Here is a 16,721-nt window from a genome sequence, read left to right on the forward strand (position 1 = left end):
TCTGCAGTGTTAGGTGCATATATATTTAGAATTACTAAATTATCTTGTTGAATTGACCCCTTTATTATTATATAATGACCTTCTTTGTCTTTTTTTATAGATTTTGTCTGAAATCTTTTGTCTAATAAAAATACAGCTTCTCCTGCTTGTAATCCCAGCACTCTGGGAGGCCGAAATGGGTGGATAACTTGTGGTCAGCAGTTCAAGACCAGCCTGGCCAACATGGTGAAACCGCATCTCTACTGAAAATACAAAAATTCACCAGGCGTGGTGGCACGGTGCCTGTAATCCCAGCTATTCAGGAGGCTGAGGTGGGAGAATTGCTTGAACCCGGTAGGGCAGAGGTTGCAGTCAGCTGAGATTGTGCCACTGCACTACAGCCTGGGCAACAGAGCAAAACTCCATCTCAAAAAAAAGAAAAAAAAGAGAAAAAAAGCATATATGGCTGCTCTTGCTCCTTGTTTGTTTGTTTGTTTGTTTGTTTCAACTGGCATGGAACTTTTTTTCCATGTCTTTATTTTCGGTCAGTGTGTCTTTATAGGTAAAGTGTTTCTTGTAGACAACAGATCATTGTATCTTTTTTAATTAGTTCAACTACTCTGTGTCTTTTTGATTGGTGAATTTAGTCCATTTATATTAAATGTTACTATCAATAAGTAAGGACTTACTTCTGCCATTTTATAATTTGTTTTCTTGTTGTTTTGTGGTCTTCCCTGCCTGGCTTCTTGCCTGCTTTCTTTCCTCCCTCTCTCCCTTCCTTCCTTTTGGGAAGAGTATTTTCTCTGGTGGTATGTTTTAATTTCTCGCTTTTTACTTTTTGTGTATCTGCTGTAGGTTTTTAAATTTGAGGTTCTCATGAGGCATGGAAATAACAATTTATAACCCATTATTTTAAACTAATGACAACTTAACATGGGTTGTAACAAACAAATAAGCAAAGAGAAGAGTAATAAAGACTCTACACTTCAACTTCACTTTACACTTTAACTGCTTGCTTTTTAACTTTTTGATGTTCTTATTTATATCTTATACCATCTGTGTCTTGAAAAGTTGTTGTAATTATTACTTTGGATAGGTTCATATTTTAGTATTTCTGCTCAAGATGTGAGTAATTTCCATACCACAATTACAGTGTTAGGCTATTCTGTGTTTGACTGGGCACAGTAGCTCGTGCCTATAACCCCAGCACTTTGGGAGGCCAAGACAGTCTTGGCCATGTTGCCCAGGCAGTCTCAACACCTTGAGCCCAGGTGTTTGAGACTAGCCTCAGCAACATGGCAAAACCTTGTCTTTATAAAAAATTTTTTAAAAATAAGCTGGGCACAGTGGCATGAGCCTGTGGTCCCAGCTACTTGGAAGGCTGAGGTGGGAGGATCACCTGAGCCCAGGAGTTGAGGATGCAGTGAGCTGTGTTATTAATAGCACCACTGCACTCCAGGCTGGGTGGGCAACAAATCTAGACCCTATCTTAAGAAAAAAACTTCTGTTTTTGTCAGTTTACTTATTATTACCAGTGAGTTTTGTACCTTCAGATCACTTCTTATTGCTTAACATCCTTTTCTTTCAGATTGAAACACTACCTTTAGCAATTCTTGTAGGACAAGTTTGGTATTGATGAAATCCCTCAGCTTTTGTTTCTCTGGGAAAGTCTCTATTTATTCTTCATGGTTGAAGGATATTTTTACCGGATATACTATTCTAGGATAAAAGTTTTTTCTTCAGCACTTTAAATATGTCATGCCACTCTGTCACGCCATGTGTACTGCCATGTCAAACCTGTAAGGTTTCCACTGAGAAGTCTGCTGCCAGACATATTGGAGCTCCTTTGTATGTTATTTAGTTCTTTTCTTTGGCTGCTTTTAAGGTTCTTTCTTTCCTTCACCTTTGAGAGTTTGATTATTAAATGCTTTGAAGTAGTGTTCTTTGTGTTAAATCTGCTTAGTGTTCTATAATCTTCTTGTGCTTAAATACTGATATCCTTCTCTAGGTTTGGAATGTTCTCTGTTATTATCCCTTTTAATAAATTTTCTACCCCTATCTCTCTCTACCTTCTCTTTAAAGTCAGTAACTCTTAGATTTGGCCTTTTGAGGTTGTTTTCTAGATCCTGTAGGCATGCTTTATTCTTTTTTATTTTGTCTCCTGTGACTGTGTATTTTCAGGTAGCGTATCTTCAGGCTCACTCATTCTTTCTTCTGTTTGATCAGTTCTGTTGTTGAGAGACTCTGATTCCTTCTTCAGTATGTCAGTTGAATTTTTTGGCTTCAGAATTTCTGCTTGGTTTTTTAAAATTATTTGAATCTCTTTGTTAAATTTATTGGATATGATTCTGAATTCCTTCTCTGTGTTATCTTGAATTTTGTTGTGCTTCCTCAAAAAAGCTATTTTGAATTATCTGTCTGAATGTTCATGTAATTCTGTCACTCCAGAATTGGTCACTGGTGCCTTATTTATGTTTTTTAGTGAGGTCATGTTTTCCTTGATAGTCTTGATGCTTGTGGATATTCAGCAATGTCTGGGCATTGAAGAGTTAGGTGTAGTCTTTGCTGTCTGGGCTTGTTTGTACCTATCCTTCTTGGGAAGGATTTCCAGGTATTCAGAGGGAATTGAGTGTTGTGATCTAAGTCTCTGCTCACTGCAAGTATATCTGCATTAGGGGCCACCCTAAGCCCAGTAATGCTGTGACTCTTGCAGACTCGTAGATGTACTGCCTTGGTGGTCTTGGGTAAGATCTGAGAGAATTCCCTGGATTACCAGGCAGAGACTCTTGTTCCCTTCTCTTACTTATCCCAAGTAAATGGAGTCTCTCCATGATGAGCTGCCTGGATCTGAGGGAGGAGTGACACAAGCACCCCCGTAACCACCACCACTGGGACTGTGCTGGGTTATACCTGTAGCCAGCATAGCACTAGGTCTCACCCAAGGCCTGCAGCAGCCACTGCCTGGCTACTACCGATGTTCACTCAGGGCTCAAGGGCTCTTCAGTCAGCAGGTGGCGAATTCAGCGAGGCTTCTGTCCTTCCCTTCAGGACTATAGGCTCCACTCAGCCCAGGGCAGGTTCAAAAATGCTATCTGAGAGCCAGGGCCTGGAGCTGGGAACCTCAGGCAGCTTCTTAGTGCTCTGTTTTACTGTGGCTGAGCTAGCACCTAAGCCACAAGACAAAGTCCTTTCCTCTTACCTCTCCTTTCCTCAAGCAGAAAGAGTTTCTCCCCATGGCCACCACCGCCCCAGGCCTTTGGCAAATACTACTTAGTTTACTCAAGTCCCAAGGGCTCTTCAGTCAGCTTGCAGGGAATGCTGCCAGGCCTGGGTCTCTCTTTAGGGCAGTGTCCTCCCCTCTGGCCCTGGGTTAGTTCAGAAATGCCATCCAGGAGCAAAGTCCTGGAATCAGAGACCCCAGGAGCCCACATGGTGCTTTACCCTACTGTGGCCGAGCTGGTACCCAAGCTACAAGGCTTACTCTTCCCTCTCCTTTCGTTAAACCGAAGGAGTCTCTCTCCATAGCGTCTACAACTGGAAATGTGCTGGGTCACACCTGAAGCTAGCACAGCGCTCAGTCTCATCCAAGTCCTGTGACAAGTACTGCCCTGCTGCTGCTGGTGTTTATTCAAGGCCCAAGCGTTCTTTAGTCAGCAAGAGATGAATCCTGCCAGAACTGTGGCAGAAGGTCCCCTTCTGGCCCACAGTGTCTAGAAATGTTGTTCAGGAACTAGGACTGGTTTGGGGACTTCAGGACTCTTCCTGGTACCCTGTTCTACTGTGGCTGAGATGGTATCCAAGTTGCAAGACAGAGTCTTCTTTGCTGTTCCCTCTCCTCTCCTCGAGTGGAAGGAAGGAGTCTCTTTTGGAGCTGCAAGCTGTGCTGCCCAGGGTTAAGGAAGGTTTGACACAAGCACTCCCTTGGCCACTCCAGCTGGGGTCTCACTAGGTCACATGCCCCCCAGGTCCACTGGCTCTGAGTCCAGCACAGTACCAGGACTTGCCCAGGAAATGCAGTCCTTGTTTAGACTGCCTTTCAAGTTTATTTAGGGTCCTAGAGCACTTTAGCCCATGGTCATGTCGCTTGCTGGAACTCAGGTTCTGACTATTGGGATGGGTGATCCCCCTCTGGCTAGGGCTGATCTAAATGCTTCATCTGTGAGCGCCAGCTAAATTCTTTCTTGTGCTGTTTTCCGCTATGACCGGCAGCACCGAATTCCAGCGCAAAGTCTCACAATCACTGTACTCTTCCTCCCTCATGCATACAGATTCTCTCTCCTCACCGCGGCTGCTGCTGGAGGATGAAGGAGGGGTGGTGTTAGCAATTCAAGACTGTCTTTCCTACCCTCTTCAGTGCCTTTCCTTGATAAGCTGTTTAAACCAGGTACTGTGATCACTCACCTGATTTTTGGTTCTTACAGAGGAACTTTCTTGTGTGGATAGTTTTTCAGTTTGCTATTCCTGGAGGGGAGATGTTCATTGAAGGTGTCTTATTCAGCCATCTGACTCCACCTCCCCCCAATCTATCCCTCATTTTTCTTTAATTGTTTTAACTAGCTCAAATGAACTTCTACTTTCAATCTAGATAATTCTAACTATTGTAGACACAAAAACCCATGTTTCTACTATCTTATGATATCAATTTAAACATATATATATATATATAATGAATCCACTGACTTTAGTACTTAAACCTCACCACTGTGTGCTTTATTGTCCTCTGCCACCACACACACCATCACCAAAGTCTGTTCATATATATAGTAAGGTTAAAGAGGCTTTATAGCAAACCCAAATGAGTAAACACTTTCCCATTCACTACAGAGGAATTTGATAATCATTTTATGTATGGAGTGGCTTAAATGCCCAGACATCTGCTTATAAATTTCATTCCCCTTTTCCCTCTTCCCTTTTTGTTCTTTAGATTAGCTAGTTTAGTTATTCTCACAACTTAGTATGCCTAAGAATTATTGCATAAAATAGTATTTATAAAGTAATGCTTAATGAACCTTTTGGGCAATTTAAAGAATTTTCAAGGGTAATTTTGACTATGTAATTTTTGCTTTGTTCACTGACTTTAATTCCTCTTATTCACATCCCTTACCATCCTAACTCCTCCTCAAAAATGAAACTGTACACTATACTTACAATGAGAACACTGTAAACAAACAGCATTAAAATTATATTAAATGTTATTTTTTACCTTAGCAGTTTACAAGGCACTTTGGATTTTGTAGTACCTTAGTTATTATTATTATTATTAATGTCAATTAATATCACATGATAGATGTACAAACATGAAAGTTAATAGAAATTCCACATGAGCCCAACCTTATTTTCTAACTTTATTTCCAATTACTCTCCATCACACATCTTAAGTTCTAACCAACTTGAAATTCTCAGTGTTTTTTAATCCCAATCCTTTCCCCAGTCCTATCCCATGCCTTCCACCTGGGATATTCTCTACCAATTGCTCTCCCCTCTATGCAAGTCCAAATCCTACTCATCTTTTCATGTTCTTACCAAATACGGCTTCTCCTAATATTTCTAAAATTTCTAGATTTAATGCCTCCTTCCTCCAAATGACTACCTTATAATGCAGACTTTCTGTGTTTTTTTGACCCATCAGTCTACATTTTAGTACAGTAATTTGGTATGTGTCCTGTTGTCCCTCTAGTGCTTTAAACCTTTCAGCTCTCTGTTTAAAGTAATAACAATAACAATATATTGGGTGATGATACCTTATGGGTAAGTCAAATGAATGGCATAAATGCTTTAAGGGATGGGAATGAGGAATTGGGAATAAGGTAACTGCACTATCTCTAGAGTGGCATTGTGTTACTTGAAAGTGGACTTAGATCAGTTGTGAATGTATATTGGAAACTCTAAGACAACTACTTAAAAAAATTCAAAAAGAAGTATAATTGATATGCCAAAGAAGATAGAAAAGAAGGGGGAGCAAAAATAAACAAAAAAACAAATGCAATGAGTAGAAAACATTAGGAACATGTAGATATTAAACCAAATATGTCAATAGCCACTTTAAGTGTGAATTGTCCAAATATGTCAATTTTTTGTGAGTGTGATTGTCAGTCAATAAAAAACAAGATCCATATGTTGTCTACAAGAAACTCACTCTATAAGGACACAAGTAGGTTAAAAGTAATGGAATGGAGGAAGAGATACCATGCTGTATTCATTAGCTAGGTCTTCCATAACAAAGTTCTAGAAATTGGTGGCTTAAACAAGGGAAATTTATGTTCTCACAATCTGGAAGTTAGAAGTCTGAGATCAAGGTGTTGGCAGAATTATTTTTTTCTGAAGATCATGAGAGGAGGATCTGTTCTTAGCCTCTCTCCTTGGCTTGTAGATTTATCTTCTCCCTCTTGAGAGGAATATAGACTTCCCTCTATTCGTGTCTGTGTCCAAATTTCCTCTTCATATAAGGACACTAATCATAGCGGATTAGGGCCCATTCTTATGAGCTTATTTTAATTTTAACTTGTTTAAAGACCCTGTGTCCAAATATAAAAGTCACTTTCTGAGGTATTGGGAGTTAGAACTTCAACAATAAAAATTTGGGGGAGGGGATACAATTCAACCCCTAATATATGCTAACACTATTCAAAAGAAAGCTGGAGTCGCTCTATTAATTGCAGTCAATGCAGACTTCAGAACAAGGAAAATTATCAGGGATGAACAAGAGCACATTACCTAATGATAAATGGTTCAATTCTCCAAGAGGACAAAACAATCCTTAATGTGTACACATCTAACAACAGAGCATCAAAATACATGAGGCAAAAACCAATACAAATGCACGGAGTAATAGACAAGGTGCCTTACAGATAGAGTTCGGGAGCAACTGTGCAAAAATTAATTTCCTTAAACATGTTATTTCTTCCAGAGGTAACAGGACTGTTAAAGAACCAAGGAAGTATAACAATAGGGCAAAATTATTACTGAGATAACAAATATTTCAAGATTCCTGTTGGAGAAGCTGTTGGAGCTCTCTTTTACAGGATTGTAGAATCTATCCTTAGTCCTTTGACAACTGACACTCTCACCAGTAAACCTTTTAATCCCCCAAGTAGTGGAATACATTTAAGGAACTGGAAATCATCAAAATTCACAAAGAGCACCACCCTCTCTCCTCTTATCCCAGGAAGCCCGAAATTCTATTGTCATATCCCTTAGGGGATTTTTTTCCCCTTTTGTAGGCTTCAGTTGTTTTCAGGAGCTTTTTGAGTAAAATTTATATTTCTAGCCAAAGATACATTAACTTTAATATTTCCTTGGCAGATTAGTACTAAAGAGAGAAATGTTGCTTGTTTCATGGAAATAAATTGATAGGTTCAGCAGCTGTCATTTTGCTTATATAAGTGCACACTTCAGAAGAGAAGTGTTTTGAACCTGAGCAAATGGTTTTAAATATGGAAAAAATTTTCCTAAATCCCAGTACCTAAACATTAAAGGACATAATTGATAAGTTTAAATATTTCCAACATCTGGTAAGTGCTTTCTCATTCATTCACTCAGTCTGCAACACCAGCATGTCAGCCACTGTGCTGAGTCCTGGTAATTGAAAGTTTAAAAAGATCCTGTTTCTGTCTTCCAGGGGTTCACAGTCTGGTGGGGAAGACAGACATGTTACTAAATACAGTATAATTAATAACTGTTAGATTAGCTGTCCCTACAAAAATGCTATAGAAAGGCACACAGAACTGGCAACTTAAGAGTTTAGTCAGTACATGGGCATTATCACAGAAGAAAGAAATGGCATTCTCAACAGAGAGAACATATGTAAAAGGCACAGAAAAAAAATGCAACAGTGGTGTGTCCAGCTCCCTCAGAGTAGTGGAAGTAACAAGAGGAGACTCTTAAACACAACTTGATTTAGGATGAATAATTTAAGTGACTTGTCTGCGCAGCTTTCTGCCTCATGGTTAGCACCTACAAGTGCTAAAGCATAAAAACAGAGAAGGCTGCCTGAAAACAGGATGAGTAACTACCTCAGATGTATTTATCAAAGTTCATATTGATCATGTTTCTATTTGTTTCAGATCTTATCATGGCATGATTTGGTTTTTAATCTTTGTTGTGTTCTCTTCATCTAAGACACATACCATATAGATATAGACTCACAAACTCATAACACCTACAGATTACTTATGGGGGCTTCTGAGGCCTTCCACCAATTTTTTTTTTAATTTCAAAAACATTTTAAGAGACAGGGTCTCGCTATATTGTCCAGGCTGGAGTACAGTGGCTATTCACAGGTGCAATCATAGCACCAATGTGCCTGGCTTCACATTTAAATTTCAATCTCCAGCCTCACCAGGTGCAGTGGCTCACGTCTATAACCCAAGCACTTTGGAAAGCTGAGGCAGGAGTTTGAGACCAGCCTGGGTGACATGAGACCCCATCTCTACAGAAAATTTTAAAAGCAATAATTAAACAGTAAAAACCTCCAGCCTCATAGGCTACTATTTTCTGAACCAGGTTCCTATAATTCCTCAAAATCCCATCCACTTTCTTGCCTCTATGCCTTTGCTCAAGCTGTACTTCTTTGGAATGCCTTCTGCCTCTTTTCCATTCATCAGAACTTTATCCCTCCTTGAAGACCTACTTCAAATGTATTTTCTCCTCCAAAACCTTCCCTTATTTCCCCAGCCTGTGCTCCCATAATAGCTTGATTTAATTTTGCTCTATGTTATTGTAATTCACATACCTGTCTTTCCAGCTCAAGCAGAAACTTTTTGAGGGCAGGGACTTTGTCATAATTATTTTGTGTTCCCAGAACCTGGTACATGACTGGGAATGTGGCACTTGATAAATATTTGTTTTAAATGACTTGTTCGTCTCATTGCCTTTGTGATCTCCTTCGTGTCCTCTCCAGTTTCATAACTGAGTTTCTCCAGCTAAGCAAACCTTCTGAAGCTCAATTTATCACTGAGACTGAGATTAGAGGAAGAATTTAAAAACTACCCAAGGCACAGGTTCACCACCCTGACAGCACAGTGAATCACTTAGACACTTTTTAAAAGAGGTAGTTGCTCCCAGCACTTTGGGAGGCTGAGGCGGGAGGATCACGAGGTCAGAAGTTTGATACCAGCCTGGCCAACATAGTGAAATCCCATCTCTACTAAAAATACAAAAAATTAGCTGGGCATGCTGGCGGGCACCTGTAATCCCAGCTACTCCAGAGGCTCAGGCAGGAGAATCGCTTGAACCTGGGAGGCGGAGGTTGCAGTGAGCTGAGATTGCACCATTGCACTCCAGCCCGGTGACAGTGTGAGACTTCGTCTCAAAAAAAAAAAAAAAAAGATTTACTTGCCTGGGCCCCACCTTCAGAGATCTTGACTGACTTGTCCTGGAGTAGAAACCAGGTATCAATATATTTTCTGTAAGCAATTCTAAAGTACAGTCAGTTTTGGGAACTACAGACCTGAAGGGTGGATGGAAAATTGTTGCTGGGCCCCATATATAAATTAGAATAATTTCTAATTTGCTTTTCTCAAAAGGTAATGCTTTTCACAGAAAAACATAGCTAAAAAAATGGAGGCCACACAGTCTGGATGAAGTTGACCTTTTTTTCCAGAGAAATCTTTGCCATCAGGATCCTGAGTTATGCTATGTGAGGAATCACACAATTGGCATGATACTCACCTTTGAGTTCCTGCTTAGCATGTCTAGAGAATCCCGGTGCTCCCCATCATAGACATCTTTAAAATCTTATTCAAGGAAGCCATAAAGTGAACTGAAATCAAAATGCCAAGCACCAAGTCATTAAATGAGTAATGAAAGCTTGAAAGTTCCCAGTTTCCTTGAGGGTCTTGACATGGATGTCCCCTGTGACATGCAGTCAGTGGTACGGGAGGACAGGGCCAGGTACCATGAGGAGGACCCCATGTTGCATAACTCCAAGGCCATGTGCACAGTATGGGCCATGTGAAGAGTGCCCCCTGGAGTTGTGTAGTGCTGCATCTTAGCACAGGGACTTACCAGTCCTCAAACCCAAAAGACTTCTGGTGGTGGCTTCCACTTTGGTTCTGTTCTCCAGCCTTCTTCTGGCTTGGAGCTGTCACTCAGATCCAAGGTGAAGGATGAAGAGTCTCCTCATCAAAATCTCTCTGCTGGAGTCTTTTCCTACCTGAGGATGTCTTCACCAGAAATTCCCCTAACTGGCAGCTCTTGTCAACACATTCTGGATCCCTCTGATGGACTCCAGCTAGACTTGGTTCTTAAATCAGTCCCTGTAGCAGAGTTTCAGAAAGGATTTAAGTTCCTTTTCGTCACCTACTCCTCTTCTCTTTCCCCATTAGTCAAAGTGTACATACAGAAGGAGAGTACATACTTTATTTTCAGGTTAGGGCTGTTTCAGGGTGTGTGTGTGTGCATGCGTGCGTGTGTGTGTGTGTGAAATTTAACAGTCTAAGAGCAAATAAGTAAAATAAAGCAGTATTAGCTATTTTAAAATTATCCCAGAACCTTCCAGAGAGTAGGAACCTTAAAAATGTTAGTTTCTATTGTTCTTGGCAGATGATAAAATGAATGCAGTGATGGTGGTGAAATCTACTGAGTAGCTTTCACTTTTTATATTTTTAGAGAGCGGAGAAAGCAGCAGGGTCCTCATAGTAAGGAGAGGATTAATTTTTTTCAGAATGAAGTTGTAAAAATGAAAAAAATAGGAATTTTGGATGAGAAACCATTTTTTTATAAACTATAAAGGACTATATAAAATGAATGGAATTATTTTGATAAGAGATGCCAAACTGAATGCCACAAGAGTTTGAAGAAGAGAAAGAGACCACAACCTGTTGTGGAAGTCAGGAGGCAATGGCATCTCCCATTTAATAAGGATGTGATCTTGTACAAGCTGTAGTTTCTGCATTGTGGAGCTGGGACCATGATCCCTGCCCTGACTACAAAGCAAGGCTGATTATGAGAATAGAATTGGATTTTTTTGTGTCTGTACTTGTGAACTGTAGAACACAATAGAAATACAAAGTGATGTTACTGTAGCTATTATTGGTGATGAAGATATTAGTATTGATTTTGAAGAAATTGGCCAGCATTTAACTGGCAGGGCTGGCAGGGGAAGGCCTTACAGGTAGAGAGAAGAGGACTGGAGAGGTTTCTGCCAATTTTCTTGGTTGATTGAGAGTCCCTGTATGTAAGAGTTGTTTCTGAGCATCTGTTGACACCTACACTGTCACTGGACCTGTGACAATGCTAGAAATACGATATTGAATAAGAAATGCTATCTGCCTTTAGGGAGCTCACCTTGACTTGGTTTTGAGGATGGCTTCAAATATCAGATCAAGAAATGTATAGTTAACGTATAGGCAGTGGAGAGTCGCTGAAGGTTTTAGAGCAGAGGAATGACATATTTTAGGCCCTCCTGACAAAATACAGTTCTTAATTCAGCTTTCAACCAGTTTACCACCAGGAAGTATTTTTGGCTAGCAGATGATTGAGCTCCTCAAGCCCCAGGCTTCAAGAACCTAGAGTGCTGTACCCCTCTAAATAGCACTTTTTAAAAAACTTGTGAATAATGGAACTGATTGTTTCCTTCTTTGCAATGACTGTTAGAAAGCCTAAGCTAAATTTAACCAAGTACATAGGACTTCAGAGCATAAATGTGAATCCCTGCATCAGCCCTGGCTAATTTTTCCCACATTCACTTTATTTTTAATCCCTCCCTTGATTTTATAAAATGTTGTTGAATTATATGTAGTTTTGTAAATCAGGTAAAAGATTAATTATAAATAGATAAATATCATTTCTTATTTTTATTTATTTATTTATTTATTTATTTTTGAGACAGAGTCTCACTCTGTTGCCCAGGCTGGAGTACAGTGGCGCGATCTCGGCTCACTGCAAGCTCAGCCTCCCAGGTTCACGCCATTCTCCTGCCTCAGCCTCCCGAGTAGATGGGACTACAGGTGCCTGCCACCACGCCCAGCTAATTTTTTTTGTATTTTTAGTAGAGACGGCGTTTCACCGTGTTAGCCAGGATGGTCTCGATATCCTGACCTCGTGATCCACCCGCCTCGGCCTCCCAAAGTGCTGGGGTTACAGGCGTGAGCCACCACAACTGGCCTCATTTCTTATTTAATTAACTTTTGGTGAAGATTATTTGAAATGTCCCTAGGAGACATTTGCATGGATGAGGTATATTGGAAAAGTAATGTTACAGATGTTAACTTTCTAACATTACTGCTCATCTCCTAACTTAAAATTCTGTTAAAGTCACGTATAACATAACACTTGAATATGATGTGAACCTATCAGCAACAATATTTTTGCATTCAAAGTTTGAATTCTGCTTTCAAAATAATTTAACAAAAAATACAAACTTAAAACTACCTAAATCTTTGTTCTCATGTGTTTTAAAAATTCTGTTTAAGTTTAAATAAAGGAGCTATGATTTATAGCCTATCAGAACATTAGAAGATAAAATCTAATATCCTGATTTAAAAAATCATACATAAAAAATGCATTTGAAATGAAATGAAATATGTTCTGCAACTAAAAGTTACTTATAATGCTTGGATTACATTGCTAGATCAGAAGAAAGGAAGGTATAGAAAAGTCTGTATGTATTTCTGTGTTCAATCTGCCTTATCATTTTAAACTTACATTTTTAAACACTTGAAAGCAAGATAATCTTTAAGAATTTGAAAAGTATTAAGGACATTTTTCCCTATTAAAAAATTCCTCTTTAGAGATTGCTTTCAGGGCCAATTTACAAGACCCACACTAAATTGGTTTTTTTTTAATATTTTTTTTTTTTTTGGTTTATATGTATACCTTAATCTTTGCATTCCTCTTTCCCTCTATCCCATCCTTTAATTGACTAGGTGATCAAAGTTTATCTCTTTTTGTTTCTGATAGAACTGTTTCCAGAAAAGGTAAAAATATATTCTCCAAAGGGCAGTGACTTTCTACCTGTGAAAATAAAAGTAAACTTCAGAAGAAAATTCTGAAAGAGGAATTTAGAGATATTCCAAATAAAGGTAATATAGTTTCACTGGAACTGAAATGTTGCCTTCCAGTTCTATTACAGAAGGCAGAGTGGCACATATGGCACCTGGTTAGGATGGACTCACTAAAGGATTTAACCCAGACTTCTGATCCACAAATATTACTGCTATATTAACTGATTTGCAACAAAGAAAGAAAACATCATCAAGTTTATTTTATTATTTAAATATGGGCTCAAATCTTAAATCTGACAAACTAATAAATAAACATGTCTGAAAAGTAAATAGTAAATGGCGAACTGGTATGGCTGAGGTGTTTGTACTGAACTCATGCTGCTTCCTGAAGATCACTGCATTCTTTTCTGTGCTCAGTGATCTACCTAAACTATGTCAGAGATTCTCCTGAGACTTACTTTCCTGTCCTTTCTGGATCAGATTATGTCTTTATTTAGAAAATCAGAACATTTGTTTGTTTTTAGGCTACAAGCACCTCTTCTCATCTCTGTAATGTCTCCAAATGTCTCAGAGGATTCCTAACAGTATCTGTGTTTCTTGCACATTATGGTATAATTTATCTGTGTCTGGAGATCCGAAGTCAGGCAAAGTAGTTAAGGGCACTCTTTCTTCTTCCTCATGTATCTTGAGACACAGTTCTCTACTCTTGTGGTTTGTCTGACCCTTTTGAGTTCCTGTTATGCTTCCATTTGCACCAGAAGACAATGGAAATCAAGTGAAATTAAGTATAAAATGTCAGAACTAGAAAAGCTATTAGATCAAGTTTAGATAAAGAAATGAGAAGGATTTAATCTGCTTTGTTCCTTACTAAGACATGTACATGGGGCTGTATCCAAGATAAAGCTATGAAACACTTGAAACACTAACTCCCCTTGTACTGAGTCTATGTTTATGTGCAGCAGACTTTTGAGAGTAATTTGTCTTTCTGTGTATATCTGCCTATAGATTAAAAAAATATACTTACCGGAAGATCCAAGACCCAGTTATAAGTTAATAGATGAACTTCCTGGTTTATACATTAGAGCTTGTTAGTGGATGTCCATCTGGGGGTCGGAGAGAGGGAGAGATTGATCCACTGTCATTATGCTGCTAACTCAGGTTCCTAAGGTATAGCCCCTGGAACATGGAGATCACACCAGGGTAATGCCCCTTGGAAGCCTCTTTGGGCACCTAGCACCCTTCTCCATGGTGTACTTTGACTCCATCTTGTTGCTAGTTGTCCACAAATGCCTGTTCTGTGAGACAGTCCACCTCTTGGTTTGTAAGGCAAGACATAAACACAGCTACTTCTCAAGAGGCTGTTACTGACCACAATAGGTTTTTTCTGTTTTTGTTTCGTTTTGTTTTGATTTTTTGAGACAGAGTCTTGCTCTGCTGCCCAGGATGGAGTGCAGTATATGATCTTGGCTCACTGCAATCTCTGCCTGCTGGGTTCAAACAATTCTCCTGCCTCAGCCTCTGAGTAGCTGGGATTACAGGTGCCTACCACCATGGCCAGCCAATTTTTTTTTTTTTTTTTTTTTTTGTATTTTTAGTTGAGATGGGGTTTCACCATGTTGGTCAGCCGGTCTTGAACTCCTGACCTCAAGTGATCCAACCGCCTCAGCCTCCCAAAGTGCTGGGATTACAGGCGTGAGCCACCGTGCTTGGTTGGTCATTTCTTCCTAAAGGCAAAACCCACAATCCTTCCACCTGTTAACACCTGTAAATCTTCTGAAATACTCCTTGGAACAAAGACTGCTGTTTCTTCTTTAGACGTATGACATGAAAATCCATTTTTACAGCCATGCAGTGAAATATGCAGCTATGTGGAGAGCTTCAAGAATAAAGAAAGATTACAATAGACTTCATTCAAAACTTTTTAGGGATTCTTCAAATAATGATATCTAATTGAAGAGTCTGATATATGTTCCAAGGCTGAATCCTGGGCCTTTGCAGCAACCAGAAAAAAGGATTGAAGATGCCTAAAAGCTCTAACACTCACTTTAAAAAATGCTTTAAAATTATAATTATTGAAAAATACTATTTGGAACTGTATCATGATTAAGGAAACATCAGAAAATAAAGTAGCTTGGCAATTTTGAGTTACTCTCCAACTAAAAAAATCTGTTTAATGGACTTTGAAATGATTTCGTATTTGTGTTTAAAAAATATGCATCTCTATCCAGGTTGACAGCTTAAGTACCAGGCTCTAGCCAAACAAAATCTGAAGTGACTAAGGCATTGCTTCTCAAATAAGAGCAAATTGGAACTGCCATCTCAAATCACTAACATGTCTTCTGGCAAGACTAGATTAGCACTCACACTCACATCTGATGAGGGAGTCACCTCAAGCTTGCAAACAGCCAGTTTGGATTACCCAGAAAGGGCATGTTAAAACCAGCAAAGGGTTGCCAGGCCTCTGTTCTTTGGCCAGCCTACATAGAATGGAGAATTTTGTAGAGGCGATGTGTTCAACACTTGGATACATTTAAGAAGACAGCTTGAGTCTAGTTTCTTTTGTCTCTAGACCAGCTCAAAATAACCAGGCACATGCCCTTGCTGACCTCTAAAGGCAGGTCACTGTTAAAGTAAGTCATACTGACTCTTGCTTGACGTCTCTTCTTTGTTTCATTCTGCTGCCTGACTTTGGTTCTGCTCCTGGCCCTTTGGAATTGGTGTTTGAACTTGGTCTCTGTTCTTTAGGTCCTGGATTTTCCAAACAGATTCCAATTGGGTTTATCCTGCTGGCTGTCTATGAGCTAGGCTACCCTACTTCTTGCTCTTCTGAGGCTAACTTCCACTATAATTCACTTGGCTGACTGGTTCTTTTCTGTGTCTGCAAGAGTATATGTGAGTGTTTGGTGGAGAGGGGAATAGGATATATGCTCAATTTGAATAATCACTCACTAAAATGAGAGAGAGAGAGAGAGATCTAAACATGGAGAGTAGGAAGTAAAACAATTGCTTCTCCTTATTGACCATTCTTAGGTTTGAGGTAAATTCTTAATTAGGTATTTAGTTCCCTCCTAAGTATTTTATCCCAGCCCTCAGATTCTGCTGCCACCTGGTGCTAAAATGTTACAGGTAGTGATGACTAAATAGTTTGACAAACTCCAAGAAGTATCACCTAAATTCAGAGAGAACACATACTAATTAGGAGGCTGGATATTTAACATAGTAAGTAAAAGATATAACATTTTTAAAAATAACAATAGCTTAGCGTAATACATAATGAACATGTTATGCCTATGAACAGATATATAAGATGTAATAATACTAAATTACTATGTAGTTCTGAGCTATTACCATCTCTTAGAAGTATGGTCCATGTCAGGGCCAGGTGCAGTGACTCATGCCTGTAAGATCCCAGCCCTTTGGGAGGCCGAGGTGGGCAGATCACCTGAGGTCAGGAGTTCAGGACCAGCCTGGCCAACATGGCAAAACCCCGTCTCTACTAAAATATATATATATATATACACACACACACACACATATATATATAGACACACACACACACACACATACACACACACACACAAAAAAAAAATTAGCTGGTTGTGGTGGCACACACCTGTAGTCCTAGCAACTTGTTAGGCTGAGGTAACAGAATCGCTTGAACCCAGAAGGTGGAGGTTGCAGTGAGCTGAGATCATGCCACTGCACTCCAGCCTGGGCAAAAGAGTGAGGCTCTGTCTCAAAAAAAGAAAAAGAAAAAGAAAGAAAGGAAGAAAGAAAAGAAGTATGATCCATCTCTAA

General features: G+C 39.5%; 1 long non-coding RNA gene across 1 annotated transcript; it reads left to right on the forward strand.

Moving 5' to 3' along the window:
- Positions 1–4,239: 4,239 nt before the first annotated feature.
- On the forward strand, positions 4,240–13,253 carry LOC112608693. The gene is made up of 2 exons (XR_003116033.1): positions 4,240–4,363; positions 12,880–13,253. It is a non-coding gene; the product is annotated as an uncharacterized LOC112608693 (long non-coding RNA).
- Positions 13,254–16,721: the final 3,468 nt, after the last annotated feature.

The sequence above is a fragment of the Theropithecus gelada genome, chromosome 15, assembly GCF_003255815.1.
Source record: "Theropithecus gelada isolate Dixy chromosome 15, Tgel_1.0, whole genome shotgun sequence".
Lineage (NCBI taxonomy): Eukaryota > Metazoa > Chordata > Mammalia > Primates > Cercopithecidae > Theropithecus > Theropithecus gelada.